The sequence below is a fragment of the Myotis nattereri genome (assembly GCF_964212035.1).
Source record: "Myotis nattereri genome assembly, chromosome: 5".
NCBI lineage: Eukaryota > Metazoa > Chordata > Mammalia > Chiroptera > Vespertilionidae > Myotis > Myotis nattereri.
The window spans coordinates 22231207-22244096 of record NC_138080.1 but is presented as its reverse complement, the minus strand read 5'-3'; the positions used below and the strand labels follow the sequence as shown (position 1 = coordinate 22244096).

At 61.6% G+C, this 12890-nt stretch overlaps 1 protein-coding gene across 10 annotated transcripts in view; it reads right to left on the bottom strand.

Moving 5' to 3' along the window:
- Window positions 1-12890, bottom strand: part of NFIX (nuclear factor I X) — a 91973-nt gene that overhangs the window by 21028 nt on the left and 58055 nt on the right. The window lies entirely within an intron of this gene.

Genomic DNA, 12890 nt, shown 5'->3' with positions numbered 1-12890 from the left:
CGCCTGCCTCAAGTGCCCAGAGAAGCGGCCCCTGGCTTCCCGCACTTCATTAATTAGAGCCAGTCCTGCCTGCCTGAGCCACCCCCACCTCACCTTTCTGCTTACAGGCAGTGCCTGGCAACACGGAGGGGGGAGGTCCGCCCTGACGCTGTCGCCCGCTCTGTGCCAGCCTGTCTGGGCTGTCTCATGCCCCAGTGCCACAGCTGCTCAGAGGGAGCCCCGAAACAAGGGCCCATTGTGCAGCGGGAGCTCACAGAGGGCTGGGGGCAGGGTGGAGTGTGTGTGTGAATATTTTGCTGAGCTTGGGAAAGCCCCCCGCCCCGCCCTCCAGGTCCTCAAAGCTTTGTGTGCCAGGGGCACAACAGGGACCTCCAGAATGCCTGCCTGGGCACGACAGCTGGTGAGAGGGTGGCAGAGGGGGGCCAGGGCAGGTTGCGGGGCAGGAGGAAGGCAGGCGCTGGGTAAAGAATCAGCTGCTTGCTTGGGGACAACATGGGGGTGGCACTGGGAAAACCGGGACAGGTGTTGGCCAGGGCTTTGCCCCACTCTTTGGAGCAATCCTGCCTCTGGGTCTCACCCATCACCCCACGGTCAGTCCACTGGCCGGGAATCTGGCCCCCACCAGCCTCACTGCTGAGCTGCTCACACTGGGGAGTGACCAGCGAGGAGGTTCCTGAAGGACAGCGTGGGCCCCCACCGGGGCTGGCAGCAGCGCAGCAGCTTCTCAGAGCGAAGGCCCGTCCGCGGCTCTGCTCCTGGCCACCTGCCTCAGTGTGGCCAGCGGGAGAGGACAGCTGCCTCAGGACGGCCTCAGGCCCCCTCCCCCCATCCTCTACCTTATTAGATTAAGAACATTTTTTGATTGATTGATTTTAGAGAGAGAGAGATAGGAAGGGGTAGGGAGAGGGAGAAATATCCATTTGTGCCACCATGTATGCACTCATCGGTTGACTTTTGTATGTGCCCTGACCAGGGATGGAACCCGCAACCTGTGCATGGGGGGCGCCGCTCTAACCACTGGTATACCTGGCCAGGGCACCTTGTTAGATTTTTTTTTTAAGCCCAAAAATAATCCTAGCCCTAGCCAGCCGCTGCCTCTCAGGGCCGCCCTTTCCCCAGTTCCTAACGCGGGAGGGGCAGAGCTCTCAGACCAGCTTGTGGAGCCCAGCAAGGGCACAGGCTCCAGCCCTTGCTGCCCTGGGGTCCCTGGCACCCACCCCTCCAGACCTGGGCCAGTGGAGGAGACCCTGATGCCCACCCCACGGAGTGGCCTGGTCCCCCCACAGCGGCGGCGCTGGCCTGCCTCCCGCACGCGCACACCCAGCCCAGCGACGGGGACCAGAGAGAGCCGGACAAAGAGATGGCGGTGGAGCAGGACGGAGGCAGACACACGCTGCAGGCAGGGAGACAGACAGGAAACCCCTCTACACCGGGACACGGCCCCAAACGCTGCTGCTGTTCTTCCTATTCGCTCCATGTGGAGAGGCGGGCAGGCGGGGAGAGGGGGCGAGGTGCCGCCACGCGCCTCGGGCGGCGCTGCCCGCTGCTGGCAGCCATGTTCGCCTTGGCAGCCATCTTACGGCTGGCGCCCGCGGCCACCGCCGGCCTGGCGCTGGGCTCCGTCCTGGACAAAGGCAGACCCTGGAAATCTGGACCCAGGCTCCGGGACACAGAAGCCAGCCCTGCGGCCAGGGCCCCGCCGTCCTGCTCCAGCGCCACCAGCTGCTTCCTCCTGACCAGGCCGAGGAGGGGACCGGGAGGGCCGAGGAGGGGACCGGGAGGGCCGAGGAGGGGACCGGGAGGGCCGAGGCCGGGGCCTGGGGACACGCTGCTCCACTCAGGGCGGCTGAGGCCCCCACGGGCAGCCCCCAGGCCCAAGGGCTCCTCTAGTTCAGCGAAAATGGACCCCTGCCCCACGGGGACAGTGCTCGATGGCAGCCGCCCGTGCCCACCGTCAGCTGGGGAGTGTGCCTTGGATGGAGCCGGGAGGGGCTGGCGGGCACCGGGCCAGCGGCTGCGGGATGCAGACGGGCCGTGGGCTCCTGGGGCCCAGGCGCCCGGGGAGGGCAGAGACACCTGCCCCGCCCAGAGGGGGGCCAGCTTTCTCGCCCCAGGGGCGCTGGGGAGCCATGCCCTGAAGGCAGGGTCTGCTCTGGACAGCCCTCGGAGCACACAGCACCCCAGCACCTGACACCCCTCCATCCGGGCTCCCCAGGGGAGGGGGTAACCCCAGGCCTCAGGACAGACAGGAGGGAGGCTCCAGGCCCCGCCTCACGGCTGCTGGGCTTTTATCTGGCAGAATGGGGCTTATCGGAACCACCAGCTGAACAAACACACAAATCCACGGTTAGCGAGAGAAAACCCTGTGCCTGAACCCTTTATCTCCTGTTCGCAGGCCCCACGCACTGCCCCCTGCCAGCAGCACCGGAGGAGACCTGACTGCTGCCCTGCGGCTCCTCTCTCCGCTGCCCCCCCCCCCCCTCGCCCGGATCCAGCGTGGGGTGGCTCTCCTCTGGAAGTCCCTGCCAGGCAGGCATGCGTGCCCGAGCGAGCTCCTGCCACCGGGGAGCCCCCCTCCAGTGTCTGCTTTCTCATGGGGGACAATGGGCCAGCTGGTGGCCTGCGGACCAGTGGAGGGGCAGGACGGTGTTGGCTGGCACCGGGCAGGCAGGTGCCCGGCTCCCTCTTTCATTCTCTCCCACCCAGCCCACGTCCCGGAGGCTGCCACTCTGATTCCTCAGCCGTTCAGGGTCACGTTCCCTGGCCGTCTTTCCAGCCTCCGCCTTCTCTCTGGCCTGGTCACCAGAGCAATGGGAACCCTCAGCACCGACCCCCAGTGCAGGGCCCCCTGACTGAGGCCGGCACAGAAACCCAGACCCCCTGCCTGAACCTCCCTTCAGAGACCACAGCTGCCGTAAATTCCTGGAGAGACTGGAGATAGGACAGGGGGGCCGTGGGCACTGTTACCTCCCTCGGCCCCAGACAACTCACCATTTTCCTCCTTCCTGCGCTGAGGACCAGAGAGCACCTTCTGTGTCTACACTTCCTCCCACGATGACCATCCCATGAGGCCTCCTCCAAACCAAGTTCAGCCACTGTGTCTGGGTGGGCAGGCACCAGGGCCCTGACCCGGGGCCAGGTTTGGGGATGGAGAGGCTTTTGGAGCCCACAGCCTGTTCCGGATGTTGCCAGGGGGTCAGGCTGGCTTGTGTCGCTCTGCTGACCGTCCTCCATACGCCCTCCTCTTGGGACCTGAGCTACTCGTGCACTCCACACCTCCCCTCCCAGGCAGAGCCCTCTCCCGCCAGTGGTGCCTGGGGATCTGGCCACCCAGGAGGCTCCCGGGAGGGAGGACTGTGCGGGAGAAGGCGGCCAATCGGGACTGCCTCGGTGTGGGCCCAAGTGGGCTCCCCAGAGCAAGGCTCTGAAACTGGAGGGGCTGTTCCGCATCCACCTGCACACACGTCATTGGTCACCGCGTGTCGCTGGCTTGTGGACGGGCAGGTGGCCTGGTGCAGCCCAGACATGGCTGGTAGTGTGGGCCCCTCTTCCTCAGGCCCCTCCGTATCCCCTGGAACAGCAATGCCGCCCCCATACTGTCCTTCCTACCCCCACCAGCTCTACCCTCTCAGCCCTTGAAGCTCCCTACTTCCTTCGTTCAGCTCTTAGCCTTTCTCTCTCACTCCGCGCCCCCTCGCTGTCCTTCCTTCTCCTTCACTTCCCCTCTGTCCAGCCCTGTTTCCTCTCCCGATCCTGCCTGTTGGCACATGTGTGCGTGTGCATACGTGTGCATGTTTCCAAGAGTTCTGGAGGGGGAAGCTCCAGCTGCCAGGAAGAGCCCCGTGCTGCACATGAACCCCGACTGACAATGTTTTTATATATATTTTCCAGTCACAGGCAGGGAGATATTTATGGCTCCCGCTAGGTGAGGGAGGAGTTCCTGCAAGCTGCAGCGAGGAACACTCTGCCTCAGCTCTCACCCGAGACAAACTCTCTGACAAAAGGCACATGTAACTCGCTGGCCGGCCTCCCCCCTGCACATCGCAATGCAGGGACTTTTCAGGGTTGAGAGGGGCACACAGACCGGGCTCAACCACACCCACCCATGCGTACCCCAGCACATGCAAACACTCAGGGAGATGCCTCCAGCCACTTCCTGCTGTCCCGCAGGGGTGGCCTGCGCCGTGCACCCAGAGCTGTGATCCCACCGTGGCAGCATGCTCTGGGCTAAGCCCCCGGCCAGATAGGAAACCCCTCTGGCTCTGCCCTGAACGCTGGCTTTTGGGGGCCAGGGAAGGACAGCCCTCGGGGTCCACCTGTCCTTCCCCTGGCTCTCCCCAGGCCTGAGGTTCAAGAAGCAGGTGGGGGTGTGCTCTGTTCTGGGGTGGCCGTCCTCTGAAGGGCCAGTACCATTCAGGAGCTGCTTGGCCCTCTCCAGCGTGGCACAGCCCCTCCCCCTCTCCTCTGTGATTCCGGAGCGTCCAGAGCACTGGAAACCCAATCTCAAGGGGAGCCAGAGGCCGGCCTGCAGCAATCAGAGCCGGAGAATATAACTATTGTGCCTCTTGAAACCTAAGTCCCAGAATCTGAGACACCCTGAGGAGGGGAGCAGGGCGGATGGGGGGCTAGGAGGACGGGTCACAGAGGGGTTCTCCCCATCTCAGCAAACAGGAGACTAGGGACCAGGAAGTCCTTGAGAATGAAGGGCAGCCAGAGGGCAGGGGGGGGGGGGCTCAACCTGGGCCAGGTCCAGGGGGCTTCTAGGATCTTCCCCTTCTTCCTGCCACTCCTTGCTCCACCCCCACAAGCCAGCTTGCATGGCACAGGCCCCGGAGCCACCGTGAGGTTTCTCTCTCCTCTGTCATCCCTAGACCCCGACATGGTTGGAGACAGGAGCCTGACCTGAGCACAGTCCTCAAGCTGAGGAGGGGGGAGCTAAGGGCAGGGCAGGGAGGCATGTCCCCCATATTGCCCTCATCCCTCCTTTTCTCATTCCCCCTTCACTCACAGATCCAAAGGGGTTTTGAGCCTTTGATTTGAGCCACCTGCGGGGAGGAAGAGGGGCTACGTGACAGGCAAGAGGCCCAGTCGCATCGGGAGCACTCAGGTGGTCTGACCTGCTCTGGCTGTCCCTGGGGCCTGGGCTCCAGGAAGGTCCTCAAGGGTAGGACAGGGTGGGGACAGAAGGTCAGGCCACAGAGAGCTGGTAGGACAGGGCCAGCATCTGGATGGGACATTCCAACTCTTGGTCCCTGACACCAATAGCACTTCCTTCTCCACCTCAACCCAGCCCACCGCCCTGGGTGCTGTGCGGTCCCCAGGGAGCGAGGGACTGGGCTACTGCAGGGCTTACCACCTGCAGTGGAGCTACGGGAAGGGAGGAGAAGGCAAGTCCGTGGGTCCATCTGGTGCCCAGGAGACCAGCAGAGTGGGCTCAGATGGCTGGACACAGGCGAGCATCCCTGGGACCTCAGGGTGCTCCCGGGGAGTGAGGGGCTTAGCATGCTCTGTACCTGCCGGGAGGCCTTCCTCAGACCTGCCCCAGGGAGAACCAGAGATGGGACTTGGGCACTGAAGCCGGGGGAGCTGGGTACTCAGTGGCTCTCCCCATGGGAGGACACAGTGGCCAGCGAAGGAGAGAGGAGGGACACAGCTCCGTGCAGAGCACAGCACCCAGGAGCTGGCTGGCGCCCAGGCCAGTGTTAACAAATGAGAACAGCCTTCCCACCCGCAGCAGCACTGGGAGATGCAGGTGGATCTGCAGGAGGCCCAGGGCCGGCCCCCAGCACCGCAGACATCAGTGCTCCATGGTCGTCGGTGGGGTGAGCGAGCAGCCCCAGGGCCTGGAAGTAACAGCATCTGGATGTTCTAGAGGTGCCCAGAGGCTAGGCAGTCGCCAGAGAGGGACGGAAGGTGAAGCAGCCTTTACTGAAGGAGGCAAAGGGAGGGGCCCAGAGGGAGATGGAGGAAAGCAGGGGGCCCAGCCCTGGGTCCCTCTCCACCTCCGCCCTGAGCTTGCCCTTGTCCTACCCAGGGAGGTGTCCTTGGTCTGGACCTTGTGCCCACTCAAGGAGGGCACAATGGTGCTCTACCACTGAGGAAACCCCACCATAGGGGGGTCTGGCCTCACCCCAGCACAGAGGGGGAAAAGGGGGCACAGCAGCAGCAGGGTGAGGGGAAATGGAGGTGAGCAACCAGCAACAGTGGCAAGGGGTTCCCCTTGAGCTCACACTGTGAACTCAACCTACCGGCCCAGTGAACTTGGCCAGACTCTGAACTGTTCCTCATCTGTGAAATAGAGAGACCACGCACCCACTAGGGTTCCTGGGCGATGAATAAATAAGAAAACAGGTAAAAGGTGCTTAGCCCAGGGCCTGGCTCATAGTAGGGGTTCCTTGAACACCAGCTGTTCTTCCGCCTGGGCCACCATTTCCCTTCACACCTCCATTGGCTGAAATGCTACTGCTCCCCGGGGCTCAGATCAAATGCTGACCCTCAGCTCCCCCCCCCCCCCCCCGCTCCCACACACACACACACACACACACACACAGAGCTCATACTCTTTATGACACATTAAGCTCACCCTAGAGCAGTGATGGCGAACCTATGACACTCATTTTTTTGGTTGATTTTTCTTTGTTAAATGGCATTTACATATATAAAATAAATATCAAAAATATAAATCTTTGTTTTACTATGGTTGCAAATATAAAAAAATTTCTATATGTGACACGGCACCAGAGTTAAGTTATGCTGACACGCCGAGCTCAAAAGGTTCGCCATCACTGCCCTAGAGTATAGTTCTTAGAGTCTCACACCAGAGACCATGGCCAGTGAGCTGAGGGGCTCCCGTGGGGCCTGGCCCATTACCATCAGCCAAGAGGGGCAGAGAGGTTGCTCTGCAAGTAAAAGGCAGAGCTGGACACCGTCTACAGGCGAGTCCCTCCACCCCAGCAGCAGCTGCAGTAAATGGTCTCAGGATGGTCACCATATTGAAAAGGGGGGGTGAGAGGCCGGGAACGAGAATGCCAGAAGATGGGCCAGGCCAGTAGGGAAGGGGAGAAATTGCTTGTGCCTCTGGATTCTGAAGGTGTTGGGGCCAAGGCCCTGCTCTTCCTAGCCCAGCCCTGAGGCTAGAGAGAGCTGAGGACCATGAGCACAGGCGCTGCCCCACCGATGGCTGGGCATATCTCCTGGCAGCGCCTGCTGGTGCTACGACTCAGCTGGCAGTTGGAGCCAGCATTCCCAGGAGGGCCTGGGGCCAGAAGTCATGTGATGGCGGGTCCAGAAAAGTGGCTCCAAGCCCCTCGAAGCTTGTCCCCTCCCCAATCTGATGGATAGAGAATGACATTGGAGAATGCCCCCTACACCCCACATGCCAAGCAAAGATGGGGGCCCTGAGGAACAGGTGCCCACATCCAGCCTAGGGGCCTGCAGAGCTGCTCCCCCATCGCCACCCCCACTCATTCTATTTTTGGTGCTGCCCTTGCTGGCCCTTTGAGCTGCCCAGGCCAGGCCAGGCTAGACAACCACCCCCACCCCCAGCTGATCTTAGGACTATTAATAGTGTCCCTACCTCCCAGGACCAGGCATTACTCCCCATCCCCTAAATACACTTGCCCTTGGTCTAATCATTTGTAAAGGAGCAGCGGCCTCACAGGCTAATGCCAACCCCGGATGAGAAAGGGGAGGCAGACGTTCTGGAGACCACTTGAGTGACAAGTCTGGGATGGGCAGGAGTTTGGGGAAAGGAGAGAAGGAGGTATTAAATTCCAGAGCAAGAGACAGACAGAAAGACAAAATTAAAACTATAAGAGAGAGAGGGAAGGGCCAAGACAGCAAATCAGAGCCAAAGGAAAGCAGTTCAGAGAGAGAGAAGGCTGCCATAGAAAGAACCAGAGGAGAGGAGGGTTCCCAGAGAGGCGAGGAGACGGGGAGGAAGCTGAGAGAAAGAGAACGCAAAGGAGAATAGGACTCCTTTTTTTAAAAAAAACAACACCCCAAAGGGGGAAGACTTTCCTAAAAACACTCAGGAGTGGCTTCCTGAGCACATTGCTTGGGCTGCATCCAGCTGCCAGCATCTGCCTGAAGGGTGCTCAGCAGGGCGAGGGTCTGGGGAGACCCCCTGACAATGTTTTGGGGAAGCAGAGCACCAGGAGGAGGTGCAGAGAAGGAAAAAATAATTAAGAAAAAGAGGGTGGTTCGAGAAGCAAGTCCCCACGGAGAGGAAATCCACTCGCAGGCCTGTGCAAGGGAAGGCCCCGCACTCAGCACCGACTCGCCTACGGAAAGGGGGCTGGGTGGGCCAGCGAGTGGCAGGGATGAGGGAAGAGAACACACCTCTCTCCACTGACCCCACGGGGAAGCAGGAGCAGGCCAAGGCCACCTGCCTCCCAGCCGCAGATGCTCTGCCATCCTCAGCCCCCTAAAGGCCAGCATCTGCCTCCCAGGCCGGCGGCCCTACAGGAGCGCCCTCTGCTAGGGACTTGCCTTGGAGGGGGAGAGAGACTCTGACTCACAGAAGAGTAACGACCACGAATGCACGCCACAATCCCATGTCCAAGTGGAAGCCCAGCAGCCCTTCCATTCCAATCCCACCCAGACTGAGGGACTCCGGCTGGGAGAGTGGGAGATGCCCCAAGGACCTGGCCACCAGGCTTCCCAAGCTGGGGCGTCCTGGCCAGGAGCACCCCGTCTGACCACAGCCCTTTTGGGGTCACGGTCTGTTGGTGTTTTTTACTACTGTGTCCTTCACACCTCAAAGCACAGCGGCAGTGGGTAACAAGACTCTGAAGAGACCCTTCTACATCCTTCGTTCAACCGTGGCTACACTAACCACCCAGGGGACAGACGCACCAGGTAGCTGGCACCTTCCCCTATGAGGAGAGGACATCTTTCCTGCAGACCCAACCCTTAACACTCACACCCAAGGAAGTGGGCCAGTGCACAGGGCTGAGCACACTGGCCCCCATGCCCGAGAGCTGGGCTGACATGAGGAAGGACCCAGCGTCTCCCTGTGAAGGGAAGACACCCCACCCTGGAGGCCTTCAGGCAGCCACTGTCCAAAAGAGACATGAGGAATTTGGACCGTTGGCTCCAACCTGGAGCTCTGAGAACCCAGGCTGGGCAGAACGGGGTGGAGTGGGCAGGTGGCCTCCCAAGACACTGAAGAGCTCTGGGTGCTGGAAGGAGCCAGCACCTGGAATCAGGAGCCAAATCCTAGACCTGCTGCTATAGGGCACCCAGCAGGTCCCCCGGGACTCCTTTCACTCCCTGTGCCGCACAACTCAGGCTTGCATTGCCTCCGGCTGCAGGGCGAGATGAACGATGTGAGCAGAGGATGAGAAGTGACGGTGTGATACCCTATAAAGCGCCAAACATACATATGGAAGGCGTGATGGGACCAGGCGGGGCAGCTCCCAGGGCCCTGTATTTCAGGGTTGCTGCGAACCTGAGGAGCAGCCCAGGGGCACCTTCCGGAAGCCTGGGTGCCCAGTATACGGAGCCTGGCACCTGGGAGGAGGCAGCTACCCAGGATCAGGACTGGGCAGTCCAGGCTGCTGAAGGGACAGGAGCGATATCCACGTTGTGAGTGCCAAGTTCCCCACTCACCACGCCCTGAAAGACCAAAGACGGCTTCCCGGGGCAGCCGGGCGGCGGGGCTCACGGGCCGCACCCCACGGGAGCCGCGCGCTGCACTCCCGGACGCCGCGGCTAGGTGGCGCAGCGAGTTAACACTAGCTGCCCAGGGCCGGCAGCGGCGGGGCCGGGGGCGACGAACCTGGGCACCGCCCGCTCGGGTCTCCAGGGGCCTGGGTACCCTTCGCGCACCGTGAGGCCAGAGTAGGAAAGGGGAGGACCCCGACAAGCCCGGGCCACTCGCACCCCGGGTTGTGCTGCCCGAGCGGCTCCCGTGGCTGCGGCTGCCAAGCACATCCCGTGATGTGATGTGAGGGCCGAGCTTCCCGTTCTCATTGATTAGGAACAGCTTGCGGTGCGGGGGCCGGAGAGAAGGGGGCCGGGGAATGGCAGGCGAGGAGAAGCGGGAGGCGGGGGGCTGCCAGGTGCACGGCTGGGGGGGGGAGGTGTAATCCACGGAGCCCTGGCCCACTCTGCGCAGCCGCCACCGCGGCTCTGAGCCCCCCGCCCGCCTCCCCCAGGGCGGGGGCTGCCCTGGGTGTGGGCGAGCCTGCGGCTGCAGGACTCCAGGAGTGTTCCCCACACGCCCACACAGTCCCCACCTTTGGGGGACCTGCCTCTGCATTTGATAGACGCTGGAAGAGGAATCGTTCCTTGTCCCCTCTACCCTCTCAAAGAGTGAAACATGGAGATTAGAAGTCGGAGATCAAGAACCAAAGAGAGGGAGCGAAATGCGAAAAGTCAGGAAGGGAAAAAAGAACGCCACACCAGCGCGCTCTGCAGTGGCGGCGGCTGGGCAGGCACACCCTCCCCGGCGGGCACGGAGAAAGGTCCCTTTGTTTAGCCGGGAGGTTAGCTGAGGTGAGGCTGCCCGCCCCCCCCCCCCCACACCCCTCTGACCCTGGCCAGTGCAGATTGCTTCTCTGGACTCCGGACTGAGCCTGACCGCTTCTCTGGCCCCCCAATCCTTCTCCCAATCCTCCTGCCAGCCTGCGGAGCAGCCAGTGAGGACTGCCTTGCCCAAGCACCACGGGTCACATATATGGGGCTGGGCTGGGCTCCTCCAAAAGGCCCCCTGGACACCACGCTGCTGGCCACTCGCTGTTGGTCCAGACTGCTCTTAAGCTGCAGGGTTTGAGGGGCAGGCTCTGCAAGCAGCAGGCCCCCACAAAGGCATGGCCTGAGAGGGTGGCACGCGCTAGGAAGTGGTGCCCAGGAGGCACAGGGTGGCCGGCCGCGCCCCTCTTGCCCACAGGGAGGCCCTGAGGCGTCTCCTGTACTCATTCCAGATGGCCCTCTCCAATGCCCTCAGGCTCTGGGCTCGGGGAGGCTGTACAGGGCTCCCTCAAAGCGAGGACGGGGCTCTGGTGTTGGGGTCACTCTCAGATGAGAGGTAGGGCCTGATATCACCTCTTGGCTCCCTGAGGAGGGACCAGAGTGGGGTGATAAAGGGGGGCTGAGAAGTCCACCCCCAGAGTCTATCAAAACCGAGACCAAAGAGGGAGTGAGCAGAGGTGGGAGGGGAGAGATGCTGAAACGCATGCCCTTTGCTCTGCAGCACACCCCGCCCCCCATGCCCCTCCACTGGCTCAGGTGGGGGAAGGGAACTGAGGGATGGCAGTCCCCCAAGCACTGTCTGCCTTCTGCTGGCACCTCCTCCCTATCCACTAGGGCTTCTAGCCACTTCTGCAGGGACGCAGGCTCCCCAGAGCCCTCCAACCTTTCAGGCAGAGCTCGGTGGCTTTACGCTGGGTCAAGTGCACCCCATTTCCAACTCCTTCCCGCTCCCTCCCACCCTATGCAAGGGCAGCAGAAAACCTGGAATGGGGGATTGACCGGGACCCTCTGCTCCAGACAGTTCACTGGCCTCATGCTGGGTGGTTACCTGCTCCTTAGGAGACCCAGCCTCCTATCAGCAGGAATGGAAAGCGAGGTGGTTAGAGAAAGGGGGAGGAGGAGTGGGGTGTTGCCAACCTGGCCCTCCGTGGGCTCTGGCCTAGGAAGTGGGGGAAGGGGAAAAGGGAGAGGAGCAGCAGCAGCTGGGATCCCAGGGAGCCTGAACTATCCTGCAAGAAGCTGCAGCTCAGATACACAATGTCCTGCCAAACCCCAGGCCTTTTATTGAATTAAGGCAAGACAGACTTCCCAGATTTTCCTGTGTGCGAGTGCATGTGAAAACCCTGCTGTCTGTGGATCCTGGGAGCTGGGAGCATGTGTGTATGCGTGCACACATGTGGATGTGTGAATGCTGATGGTGGGGGAGGAAGATGAGAAGATGCAAATGCTGGAAGGATGACAAAGGTGGGGCAGGAAGACTTAGTAGAATGGGGACCCAAATATTCTGGAAAAGCCAAACTCCAGACCAGGGTTCTCAACCCCCAGCCCCGACCATCCTCGGCGGCAGGGCTGCCCTGTGCACGGTAGGGTTTGAGCATCTCTGGCCTCCACCCACTAGAAAGATGCCAGGAGCATCATGCCCCCCTCAGTCTCCTCTCATCATTGCCAGCTGTCCCCTGGGGGCAGAATCAGTTCTGGTGGCACCCTCTGCTCTGAGGCACCAGATGAAACCGCTTGTGCATTTATCACCAGTGCCTCACCCCACCTCTCCTGTGTGGGGCTTAAATGGCATCCCAGTGTGCTTGGCTTCCCAAGTGGCTCACATCTGGGTCTTTTTTTCTGAGACATTCTCCCCACCTGACTCATCTGGCCAGAGGAGACCTAGAGCAACCCCTGTTTGGCGATGGTTTCATAAAGCCGCCTTAGGAAGGGGAAACGGGAAGCTCAGAGCACCTGAAGTCATGAGCCTGAGGTCGCGCCTGGGTCCAGACGGAAGCCTGAGCTCTCCATCGCTGGGGCAGAGACCACGGAGAGGTGGGGACCTGTCCCCAGGAGACCACCCCTCCTGCATGGGGGGTTCAGGGAAGCAGGCGCTGGGGGCTGGGGACAGCTCAGCCCCAGTCCAGGCCAGAAGGGAGTCACCTGTGATTGTCGTCCTGGCAGGGGTGGGGGAACCCAGTCCCAGCAGCCCTTCTCCTCTCAGGCCCAAGGAGCTCGCCTCTCTCCTGGCCTCCAGGAGCCCTGAACAGCCCCTTTCTGGGAAAAGAGCCAAAAGATGGGAGAAGGATGTTTATAAGCTGCTAAAAGGGAAAAGGAAAAAAGTGGGAGGTGGGGCAAAGAGGCCCAGGCCTCCAGGTAGTGTGGACTGGGGCCTCAATTGGGAGGAAGGCGGCCTTCCCCAAGGAGTCCGGCAT